This window comes from Stegodyphus dumicola, chromosome 3, assembly GCF_044657685.1.
Source record: "Stegodyphus dumicola isolate Sdum_Otavi_A_Nest chromosome 3, ASM4465768v1".
NCBI lineage: Eukaryota > Metazoa > Arthropoda > Arachnida > Araneae > Eresidae > Stegodyphus > Stegodyphus dumicola.
This window is the reverse complement of record NC_140770.1, coordinates 46926680-46939323: the sequence shown is the minus strand read 5'-3', so window position 1 is coordinate 46939323 and position 12644 is coordinate 46926680. Positions and strand designations below refer to the sequence as shown.

General features: G+C 38.6%; 1 protein-coding gene across 2 annotated transcripts in view; it reads right to left on the bottom strand.

Annotated features, from left to right (window-relative positions):
• LOC118200988 (uncharacterized) overlaps positions 1-12644 on the bottom strand; it is a 34936-nt gene that overhangs the window by 4546 nt on the left and 17746 nt on the right. The gene's annotated exons all lie outside the window — the stretch shown is intronic.

Here is a 12644-nt window from a genome sequence, read left to right as displayed (position 1 = left end):
GGCATATTTCCCCTAATTCTGGAAAACGGCTGTTATTTCACCGAAACCCAAACCATTGGACAATGCTACCTCATATCAGCCAATCAACTTGCCACCCGAACTCAGTAAGATCGCCATATGCGTAATAGAATAAGAGCCTAATGGACTTTCCCTCAGAATAGAGCAATCGTCATTCCTGAACAACGTGGATTTCATTTGTGGCATTCTACAGTTCATTACTTTCTTTGCACTCTAAAGACATTAGAATATTTCGAAGCTGAAGAGTTGAAAAATGAGCAGTGCCCTCTCCAGGACTTAAACCACAGACTTCTTGAAGTCTCTTGCATTCCTCTTTTATTGCATTCCTTTTATTATTATTAATTTCATGTAATCTTATTATTATTAAGTACAGATCGACAGACCTCCTGATTTTCTGAAATACGTAACTTTTTCGATTATAGTGAACTCCCTATTAACCGGACCCACTCGGCGCATCTTCAAGAGGTCCATGGTTGACCACTATGCCATGAAGGCATGCTAGGAAGGTGAAAGAAATACCATATCTACTTCCCCTTTTAAAGGGCAACTGGAGATTAGGGAATCGCCAAATATTGGTGCTAGAGAATCATTCACCACCTCCCTTTTTTAGTTCGGGTGCCACTGGGGATACATTAGGCTATTTAGAAGCAGGAGATGTAAAAAATGAGCAATGCCCTCGCCGGCGGGCAGTTTATTTCGTAAGTGCACTTCTGTATAGCCACCGAGAGAGTGGGCTTCCAATAATATTTCTGGCCTTTTACATGACCTTTGCCGTGGTTTAAGCAAAATGGTTGAAAATGCTTCTCTACACAGTTTTCTTGTGTACAATAATTAATGCATTTTAGATTTCTAGTAAAAATTTTCAATGTGAAATTAACTCAAATGTAAACATATTTACATATGTAAATAATAAAAGTCTTAGCAATTTTTATTGCAGTCTATATGATATAATAATAGCCAATGCACAGTTTTATTCAAAGTGAATTTTCATAATTTGCAATCGTATATATTCAGTGTGGTAAATTTCACATCTGTAACTGTTCACTCTTAAATGTATTTCATGCGCAAGAAATACTGTTCAAACAGAATGGATGTATCTTTTTTCACAACGAATATTTTTAATCTATTCATATATAACTTTTAACAATAGCTATAATCCAATCATTCGGAATACATAACTTGAATCTTACACTTTCAAAGTCAAAGGAATGCAAGCATATTAGATTCATTGTAAGACTCGGGTCATTGCAAAACTTTTATTTTCAGTTGAATAAAAAAATTATACACTTGAATTCTCTTAATACTCAGGTGTTAGTAAACGAATAATATTGAAAGCTAATTGGATCTTGAGTCATTTTAATCCATATTAAGAGCAATAATATGCCACGAACATTAATCTGAAAATCAGTGTGGGATAAGCTTCACGAAAGTGAAATTTGTTAGAAGAGAAAAAAAGTTAAACTTATAAATTCACTATGAGGTTTTCTACTAAAATTGTAGCAGAATTTATACGCCATACAATACAACTGGGGAACAAATGCAAAATAAAACGTAAACAGCAACATTCGCTCATATTCACAGTTTCAAAGATTCAGCATCTGAAGAGCAATAGAAGCTCATTGGTCTACAATGGAATCCCTCCCCTCAGTGGCGATACTGATGTGTATTTTTGAATTATGCAGCTGGGCATCGAACATCGGAACAATCGAAGACGCGCCGAGTGTGCTGACCACGAAGGCATGCTGAGAAGGCGGGAGAAATACCTTATAGTGTCACTGAAAACAATTCGCAAATAATTAACAATCATGAATCAGATGGTGAACTCTTTCTCGATGTTTCAAATACTTTTGATCGTGTTTGGCTGGAGGTTGGTGTTGGTGTATTTAATTTTGGCAAAGCACACTAGTCCTATCTGCCTAAGAGAAAGAATGCCTTCGCGGAGGACTTTCTAAGCGAAACTCCCTCGTACACACGTTACACATGGGGAAAACACCCATGCAGCCAGCCCGTTCGTGGGATTCGAACCTCGGACCGAACTACCAGTGTTCAGCGACTTTACCGCTCGGCCGCTGGTGGGCTGTTTGGCTGGAGGAATCACATACAAATTTATCATTCTGGGTTTATACACAGAAAAAATTCCTTTCTTACTGACAGAAATTTTGTCTTTCTCTTAAAAGATATGTACTCCACAGGCCGGCAAATCAATGCTAGCGTATCACAAGGATCAATTATCAGCCCAATTTTATTCTTACTTTTCGTGAACGATGTACCTCGCACTCTCAACACTACTCTTACCATATATGCTTATGTTATTGCGATCTTTGTACGAAATGCATCTTTGTGTTCAGTTACACATGCACTAAAAAATCATATACATGCACTTTAGATCTGCCTTCAGAGATGAAAAATCAAGATCTGTGTGGACAAGAAGGTGGTAATGAGGTTCGTAAATCGACGAGTCATCCTTGTTAATATCAGTATGTATAATACTGTTATACTGTGGTCCAAGCAAGTAAACTATCTTGCGTTATCCTAGATTAAAGATTAGCGTAGAAGGATTGCACAGGTAATTTCGTAAGTTTCGTAAGTGTAAATCTACTCTTGCCCCTTTAGTTCGCGGGAATTCTGTTCTGTCATCAGATATCAAGTTATTCATATGTAAGATGATGTTTCGTGTAAAACCACCTATTTTTACGGAAAAAGTCGCCAAAAAATTCTTTAATGGAATCTCTTATGTCAATAATACTTCTGTTTCCTGTTAAATTACGATCCATAACATGTAAATAATAGTATGCAAACGAGCCATACTCAGAAATTTAGATTAATTTTGTTTGTTTATGTAGTGTTTTTAATTCCCTCCGTTTTGGTTATCCCTTTCTAAGAGTATGGTACCTGAATTGAGCCTTTCTCCTCTCTATATTCCACTTGCTTTCAGCTTGTAGTATTCTGTTTAGTTGTTTTTACTTAAATACCCACTGCATTTTTATTCTGTTACACTATGTAAAATTACTCGCAAAGTGCTTATTTTCATTTACTACCGGAACAAAACCTGTAGTTTCCTCTTACTCTGTTACTCCCCTCTCTTTCAGCCAATAGCTAAGCTCCTATCACGACTGCTCATGTGACAACTGACCACATCACTCGTTCTTCAAAATTCACTTATTCTACAGACGGGGGCACAAGAGTCTCCGTCGTTAGTAACCTCTGAGTTCTAGCACAGCATGTGCACAAGTACTTCTATATTATTGGATACAACTTATTCACTTCTTCAACTTATTCACTTCAAGTCAAGTATAATATATTGATAAAGGCCGTTAATGGCCGATTGCCTCTTACTAAGTGATAAGATATAGACATAGCAACTCCACTGTTGTCTTTTCCGTCAAGCCTCGCCTGCCAACTTGCACGCCTTCCCTCTTTAGTCCCATCGGCATCTACCTGCATCATTTTGTTACTCCGAACTTTGACTTTTGCACTTTTGTCTTACACTTACAAACTTATTCCTATTATTACCTTATTGCTATTTCACTTTGAAATGCTTATCATATAGTATCTGAAATGCTATCTTTGCGTTCAATACATAAAGAGTGTTTCATAGATCATGGGACAAACTTGGAGGTGTGGTGGAGTGTACTAAAACATGCATTTTTTATATAGGAATGTAGGGTCTAAAGCGACGAGTCAAGGCAGGAACATAAAAAAAAAAACCGACATGAGAGGAAAATGTGTTTATGTACAATATTAACGTAAAGTGCTTCTTTGCAGCAATACAGTATTCACAATAAATGTTCAAAGAAGGAAACACTAGCAGTAATAAGAACTGCATCTGTGATTGGCTGGCAATGCAGCGGTAGGTAGCCGGACAAACCACGATCCGATGCATCAGAGGATCATCAAACGCCTCTCGCACTCTCACTCTGTCGGTCGCTCTCGCACATCGGCATACTCTCAGTTCGGAGTCTACTCTCTCGAGGACATCTTAACTTAGTTGATAAAACGTTTTTTCCTTCATTCCTAATTTTTCGGACGTTTCGGCTTCTCAAGTTAGATTGCTATCTTAGATAAGGATTGTTCGAGACTTGGTGAATTGAAAGGAGGCCTGGCGGTTTTGGATCGCTTTGGTCACGATCAAATTCGAGCTTTGGATTTGCGGAGAGAAGGACGTACTTGGTGCAGCAGTCTCAGGTTCGTAAATATCTTTGCATCTCTTTGTGTTTGGATTTTGCTAGGATTTTCTAGGAGGAGTATCATGATAGACATTGCTTTGCTTAAGGATAGGATTAAATATTTTGCGTAAAATATTTAAGATGGATAGCAGAGAAAAATTAGGAGCAGATATTGAATTCCATTTGGCTCAGGAAAAACCTAAAATTTTATATATTTGCGCCAACGGCACACCTGAGGTTATAGATGGCACAATTGCCTATGTTAGCATAAAACGTAATCAAATTGATAATGGATTAGCGATAGTAGCTAATGATAGCGTAGAAGAAATTCATGCTCTAGAAGAGCTATTATTAAACATAAAGATAAAATTAACTCTGACGATCTTCAGGAAATTTTCAAGGGGAAAACCAAACTTAACGAAGTTATTCATTAATGATAAACTAATACTTCGAACGGCTAGGAAGATGAAAATAGTAGCCTAAAAGATGAGTGGATTAAACCAAAAAAGACTCGTAAACGAAATTTAAGTGAATCTAGTGATATTTCAATTACCTCGGTTAAAAATAAATACGTGCTTCTGCCTAATGAGGATGACATGGAGGTACAAGTTATTAATTCACAAGATACGAGAAATGAAGCAGGAGAATTCATTAAACCTTATAAAACCACAAAAAGGATACCCCGATCATAGTTTCAGATGTACAAAACTGGAAAAAATTAAGAAAGGAAATTAAAAAGTGAACTACTCAAATAGAATTTAATCTAAAAGGTGATGAATTTCACATTAAAGTCAAAACCTCGGATGACTATAGGAATACTACTACCTATTTGGATGAGAAAACCATGCCGTACCATACTTTTCCGTTGCCTAACGAAAAACCCATTAGAGCAGTTATTAAAAGATTGTCCGCATACACCAAACCGGAAGATATCATGATGGAGGAATTAAAAGAAAATGGGATTCCCATTAAATCAGTTAAACAATTCACAAAGATAAAAATGCTAAAAACAATCCACCAGCCAAGGACTTCGAAAATTTTCCATTGTTACTGACCAAGACTTCTGCTAACAGCAACAAAAGAAATGATGATGAGGAAGAAAATAACAACACCAATAAGAACACAGAACAAGGAAAATGAAAATAGTAGCTCAGTCCAATCGTTCCTAAAATGGATCATAAATCTTATTAACCAGGGAAAAACACTATTTCGAAGATTTTTTAAAGCAAAATCCATAATGCATAAAATCCAAATTGGCTGTGAAGTTCTTGAACTTATTTCGAGTATTAATTATGAATTCTAGACCATATAGAAATATTACAAGTTTTCATATTACTTGCTCTTAGTAGTCTGAATATCACGTATTTCAACGCGAATAGCATAAGATACAAAAATGCCGAAATCCTTAACTATATTAATGAGCACGACATTGATATCTTTCTTGCCAACGAAACTCACTTAAACGCTAGCGATAAATTTAAAATACAAGGATTCAAGACCTTTAGAAACGATCGCCAGCATAACCGCGGAGGTGGAACTCTAATCTTGGTTAAAAATTACATGCAGTCCACACGTTACGACCTCACAGGCATCACCAGCATAGAATTTACAGCAGTTATCGTGCATTCACGCACCAATGATCCAGTGATTTTCGTCTCTGCTTACAATGCCCCTAACAACACCGTAAGTGCCAGCGATCTAAAAGCTGCTTCAACAATATTACTCTTCCAGTCATCATCGCAGGTAATTTCAACTCCAAGCATCACACATGGAACTCTCGACGACCTAACTCAAACGGAAATTTTCTGTATAATTATGCACTTCTTAATGATCTAAAAATTTATGGCCCAAATAGCCCCACGAGATATCACCATACAGGAAGGGGTGAAGTTTTGGACATTGTGATTACCAAAAATATTCAGCAAATTCCTTATCTGAAAGTTAAAAATCAACTACAGTCGGACCATCTCCCTGTTAACTTCATTTGTTACAGTTTTGAGAACTCAATTCCATTAAGAAACATCACCAATTGGGATAAATTTACTGAAAACCTGGACAAATTACCAGCGCACCCGGATTTAACCGATATCTCTTACATTGAAGAGCAGATTACAAAAATTAACCGCAGTATCAACTATGCCCTAGAAAAATCTACTCATACTGAGGAATTTAAGAAGCCTAAACTTCCAGCAAATATTCGTAATAAAATTAAATACAAAAATCGTTCTGCGAAACTTTGGCGCAGGACCGCGGACCCAGCCATTAAAAATATTTTAAACAGGAAAATCCGTGAAGTCAAAGCTGCCCTCGAAGAATACAGATCAGAAGAATGGGGCAACTTACTTGACAATACGGAATATAATCATAACACAGTCTGGAGAATTTCAAAAGCCCTGAGGAAGAATCACGAGTATAATATAGGCCCTCTTAATTCCGCAAATGGCTTAATTTATTCTGAAAAGGATATGGCTGAGGCTTTAGCTTCCCACCTAGAGAATACCTTCACTGTGAACAACAGTTTTCAAGACCAAGATACTAAGGAAGAAGTCTACAACTTTAACATTCATCTCGCGGATAGAATTGATGCTAATCATATTAACCCTACTTCCCCAACCGAAGTTAAAGACATAATTAAAAATCTCAAAGACCGCAAAGCCCCAGGGTTTGACGGAGTTTCTAACAGAATTCTTAAAAAGCTTCCAAGGAATTATATAGTTTTACTTACAGATATTATTAATGCATGCCTCCGACAAAATTACTTTTCATAGCAGTGGAAGCACGCTAATATTATTACTTTTCTGCAACCGGGGAAAAATCCTAAAGATCTAAATTCTTATCGACCTATCAGCCTTCTCCCAAGTATGGGTAAAGTTTTTGAGAGAATATTAAAGACTAGACTTACTAAACATCTAAAAGATCGCAATATAATCAGAAGCGAGCAGTATGGATTCCGCGCTGGACATAGCACCACACATCAACTTCTAAATGTAACACAGAATATCTTGCCGATTCTCTTTCGAAAAAGAACACAGTTGCAAGTTGTTTTCTCGATCTAGAGAACGCTTTCGACAAGGTGTGGCATAAGGGTTTGCTATACAAGCTACACCTTGCTCGACTGCCCCTCAATTGCATAAAGCTGCTCAAAAGTTACTTGAAAAATCGCACCTTCCAAGTCAAAATTAACCATAGCTACTCTACTAAAAATATGTATCAGAAGCGGAGTCGCTCAAGGAAGTGTTCTCGGACCTAGTTTATTTAATATCTATACAAACGACATGCCAGTTCCTCTTAATTCTAAAATTGTTAAATATGCGGATGACACAGCCATCTTCATTAAGTCTCTTAAATCACAATTGGCCGTGAAAAAACTCGAAATTGCAGTAAATCACATTACTTCATTACTTAAATTTCTGGAAACTGAACATCAATCCGAGCAAAAGTCAAATTCTACTTTTCAGGAGACACAGAAGACATAAGCCTGTTATTATCAATATCAAGATTAATGGCCATCCAGTCCCTATTGTAACCATCACTAAATATCTTGGAGTTAATTTCGATTCCCAACTTTTATTCAAGGAACAGCCAGAATATTCTTTAAGAAAAGCTACAACTGCCAAAATTGCTGTCCACCTTTAATTAATAGAAAATCAAAACTAAACATCAGAATTAAGAAAAGAATTTATATCACTTTGATACGCCCTATTCTCTTATATGCCATTCCAGTTTGGGCAACTGTCTTTAAAACTTACAGAAATCGATTCCAAGTTTTTCAGAATAAAATTCTTCGCGAGATTGTTAACGCTCCATGGTTTATACCAAAACTTCAAATTAACACAAGGAACTTATAATACGACCGATAGCATACCAAATTCTAAGTACAAGCCACAACTTCTTCAGTAAGACAGAAAATTCGAGTTACGACCACCTGAGGGAACTGTTAAACTATGATCCTACTACTGAAAATTCGAGAAAAAGTTGTGAAATTTCTCACAACGATTAATGGTGACCTGTATATATGTATATATTTTAACTTCAATTTCTAATTTTGTGTGCATTTTTCCGACCATGAGAGACTTCTCTGCAAAGAAGAACTTATAGACTTTGCTTTCAACTCAACTAGTAGTTTTGTTTAGTGTTTGTATTTCTTTATTTTTATCTTATTCTGCACAGAAGGGATTTTGGACTTTGCGATGTTATACCCTGCAAAGAGGGACTTTTGGACTGTGCGTTTTGTTTTAATGTATAATATTGTGCTAAAAACGTCACCACTACGTTGTGAAGTAAGTAACAAAATGAACAATCTGTTAGAAATATGCTTTACTATTGAGTTAGAAGTACTTGACGATTCCAAGTACTTCTGTGAGCAAGAATCTTCTGTGAAGCAAGAACATTACCTCAGTATCAAGATGAAGCAGTAGAGGTCAGTTCTCGAGAGAGTGACCTCCTCGTGACGGACTCCGCCCATTCGTTTGCGTTCTTCATAAAAACTCTGAAAATTTCGTGCATATTCATCTCTAGTGTGCCATTCACGTTGATCAATTACCTTATTTCAAGTGTTATATGATTTATTTAATGAACTTTTGTAAGTTTCTAACTGAATTTAAAGTAAATAATTTATTATGTTTCAATCTGAAAATAGTAAGGTGGGCGCTACCCGCATTGTAGTACAAGCCTATCAGCTTGTAAAAGTATTTTCATATTCACAGCTCGAACAGCTTTCTCAGATGCTGCTTCTAAATTGTTTCAATTTAGGTACTATTGTACCTTTCCAGCTTCGCCTCTCTAGGCGGGGAGGTTATCTCCTATGAATAATTTTGTTTCCCCAGCCCTACGGGCAATCTCCAAGTTAGGCAGTAAAAGTAGCAGAGGCTACTAAAGGCTGCTCTTGCCAGTTTCATAAGATAAGATAAGATCAGAGGATCATTCGCAACTCTGATGTCGAGCATAATGCGTGTGTTTACATACAGGGAAAGAGCTGACATGCATCTCATGTATGGTGCTGCTAATGGGAACGGCAGAGTAGCACTACAGTCGTACCAGGAACGGTTTCCGAACAGGCGTATGCGGAAGCACACAATGTTCGAGAGGTTGCATCGGTCTCTGTGTGAAAATGGGTCATTTGAAGCCACCTTTGACACTAGGAGTGGAAGAAGTGCACGACAACCTAGCATTGAAGAATCCATCTTGAACATTGTGCATGAATCACCTCAGACACGTACAAGAGCTATTGCACTTCGTCTGCAGCTGAGTCATTCCACCGTTTGGAGGGTATTGCATGAAAATGGTTTGCACCCATACCATTTGCAGAGAGTCCAAGCCTTGCAAGAGACAGATTACCCTCTTCGAGTTCATTTCTGTCATTGGTTCTTGTAGCAGTGTGCATAACAGGCGGATTTTCCATTGGATATGTTATTCACGGACGAGGCAACTTTCTCACAGGACGGCATCTTCAATAGCCATTACATGCATGTGTGGGCAACTCATAATCCACACGGCACACGTCCACATGCATTCCAAACCCGCTTCTCCGTGAATGTGTGGGCGGGTATTGTTAACAACTACCTCATAGGCCCATATCTTTTACCTGCACGTACAAATGGCTTATGTTATCATATTTTTCTGCAAGTGAAGCTACCGGAATTGCTGCAGGATGTTCCGGCTGTCGTTCGTGATCGCATGTGGTTCCAACATGATGGTGCACCAGCCCATAACCACATGCGGATCCGCAATTACTTGGATGGGACATTTCCGGGGGAACGGGATGGCCACCCCGTTCGCCCGATTTATCCACCTTGGATTTTTTTATGGAGCCATCTGAAGAGCATCATTTACGAAACTCCCGTTGACTCACTGGAGGACCTCGTTGCATGACTAACCATTGCGGCTGAAAGCATGCGCGAAATGCCTGTCGTTTTTCAAAATGTTCGTCAATCCCTTCTGCGACGTTACCAAGCAAGTATTACTGCTGGTGGTCGCAATTTTGAACATTTATTGTGAATACTGTATTGCTACAAAGAAGTTGATTTGCGTTGATTTTGTACATAAGCACATTTTCCTCTCGTGTAATTTTTTTTTTTTTTTTGCGTTCCTGCCTTAACCCGTCACTTTAGACCCTACATTCCTATAAAAGAATGCATGTTTCAGTACGCTGCACTACCCCTCCAAGTTTGTCTCATGATCTATGAAACACCCTGTATATATTAATAGTTTGGGATATGGCTGAGGCCCAAGAATACATTTCTTTTGGCCTTCGGCCACCTTTGCGCCACCAAAGGCGCCTCACTCCACAAGCCTGGCCTAACTAGCCACGCCCAATGAAGCTGGAGATCTCAAAAAAGCAACAACCAATCACATCAGCGCAATGGGTTCGAAGTATGGCAAAAAAATCGCCCCTTGTCATTAGAATACAGCTGCTGGGGAAGGGTATCAGGCGTTCCCAGAGCAGATCAAAGTTCACAAATTTGAAAGGTTCGGAATTCTTGAATTTAGCGCGGAAGAGCTCTTTTGCGCTAGTGGTGAAGAAATCCGCTCGGATGTGGTTTTACAGATGTCGATACGAGCAAAAGCCTCCTCTAGGAACACCGAAAGCACCGAACAACAATGGGCTATAAATCAACCTCGCCCTACCAACTGCCACAATGGCTTACTTCAATTCTGAAAGAGCACGGTGGTTTCCATTAGAATGGCATAAAATTTCGAATTTATAGTTAAGTCTAAAATTATAAAATGTTAATAAATAAGTTAAAAAGCAAACATACTTTTATTATACTTTTATTTTAATGTCTCTAATTAATGTTATTCACATTGCACTTAATGCATGAAATTTATAACGCATCTACACTCATGTCCATAAATTAAGGATAATGCATAATCAGGCAAAAGAAGAGTTAGAAGCAAAACAAATTTGACTTATTTGTAAAGCTTATGTATTAAACAAAAGGTAAAGAACAAAAAAATACGCTATATGTTTGATATTATTAAAAAGTTAGCGCTTTTTTCTCCCTGGAGCAAATTATAAAAAAAAAAAAAAACCCCTATTTACAAAAAACCAATATTACATGGTTGGTATGATTGTTAATACATTGTATGTCTCCCAGACGATGCAATACAGTCCGTACAACGCCTAGGCATGCTGAGTATCAAATTATCGATCTGATCTTGGGGGATATTACACCACTCAAAAAGCAATGCTCTCCGAAGTTCCGGTAGACATATAGGAGGAGGTTGACGGGCTGCAACTCGTCGGCCAAGCATGGCCTACACGTGCTCTACTGGATTCAAGTCCGGTGAGAATACTGGCTAGTCCATACGGGTGATATCCTCCGATTGAAGGCATTCGCTTACGATGTTTGCACGGTGAGGACGGGCGTTGTCATCCATAAACACAAATTGTGTGCACATGGCGCCCCGAAACAAACGTACATGTTGTTCCAGAATGACGTCCAGATAGATTTGGCTTGTCATGGTTCCAAGTTGAACATGCAGGTCAGTTCTGAAAGCCATCGTAATTCCACCTCAAACAAGCACTCCTGCACCACCGTAACGGTGTCGTTCAATGATGTTTTCTTGGTGGTAACAGGTACCTGGAACTCTCCATATGAAAGTCCGGGGAGAATCAGACTGCAAGCTAAACCTGGACTCGTCGGAAAACATCACACAAGCCCACTGTTGCGGTGTCCACAATGCATGCTCTCTACTCCAGGCTAACCGCAGGCGACAGTGAGTTGCAGTAAGTGGAACGCATCTGACAGATCTACGAGCATATAAACCAATCTGCCCTAAGCGTCTGTACACGGTCTGCCTTGAAATTGTCGTACCAGTGGCTGAAGAGAGCTGACGAGACAGGTCTGAGGCTGTGCTCCGCCTGTTTCTTTTGGCAGTAACTACCAAATACCGGCCCTCATTCGGCGTTGTAACTCTGGGGCGACCTGTGCTGTAACGTCTACTCACATTACCATCATCTTGGAATCGTTGCTAAAGCCTGGAGATGACACTCTGGGCAATTCCAAGTTCGTCTGATACTTCCAGTTGGATACGCCCACATTCCAGACGGCCGATAATTCTACCACGTAAAAAATCATCCAAATGCGTCCTTTGTGTCATAACTATTCGGTTATTGCACTGAAATGCTTATAAAGCGCCTGCGAACAATTTTACTTCTTTGCCTGTATTCCTTATATATCACACTCTTACACTCTCGTCATTGTGACGTACCGGTGTCATCTGGTTACTTTTTGAAATTTGCATATGATTCTTGAAGATGTGTGTAGTGATTTTACAGGTGATATAATTATTTTAGAGTTCCAGTTCTGCGTGACTCAGAATTATCCTTAATTTATGGACATGAGTGTAATTGGTGATATTTACAAACATCTGCACCATTTTCATGCTCAACGGTAGCGGAATAGCCCAGGTTCAGATCCGACGAATGTTCAGTCTCCATAGGAGTTTTCTTGTATT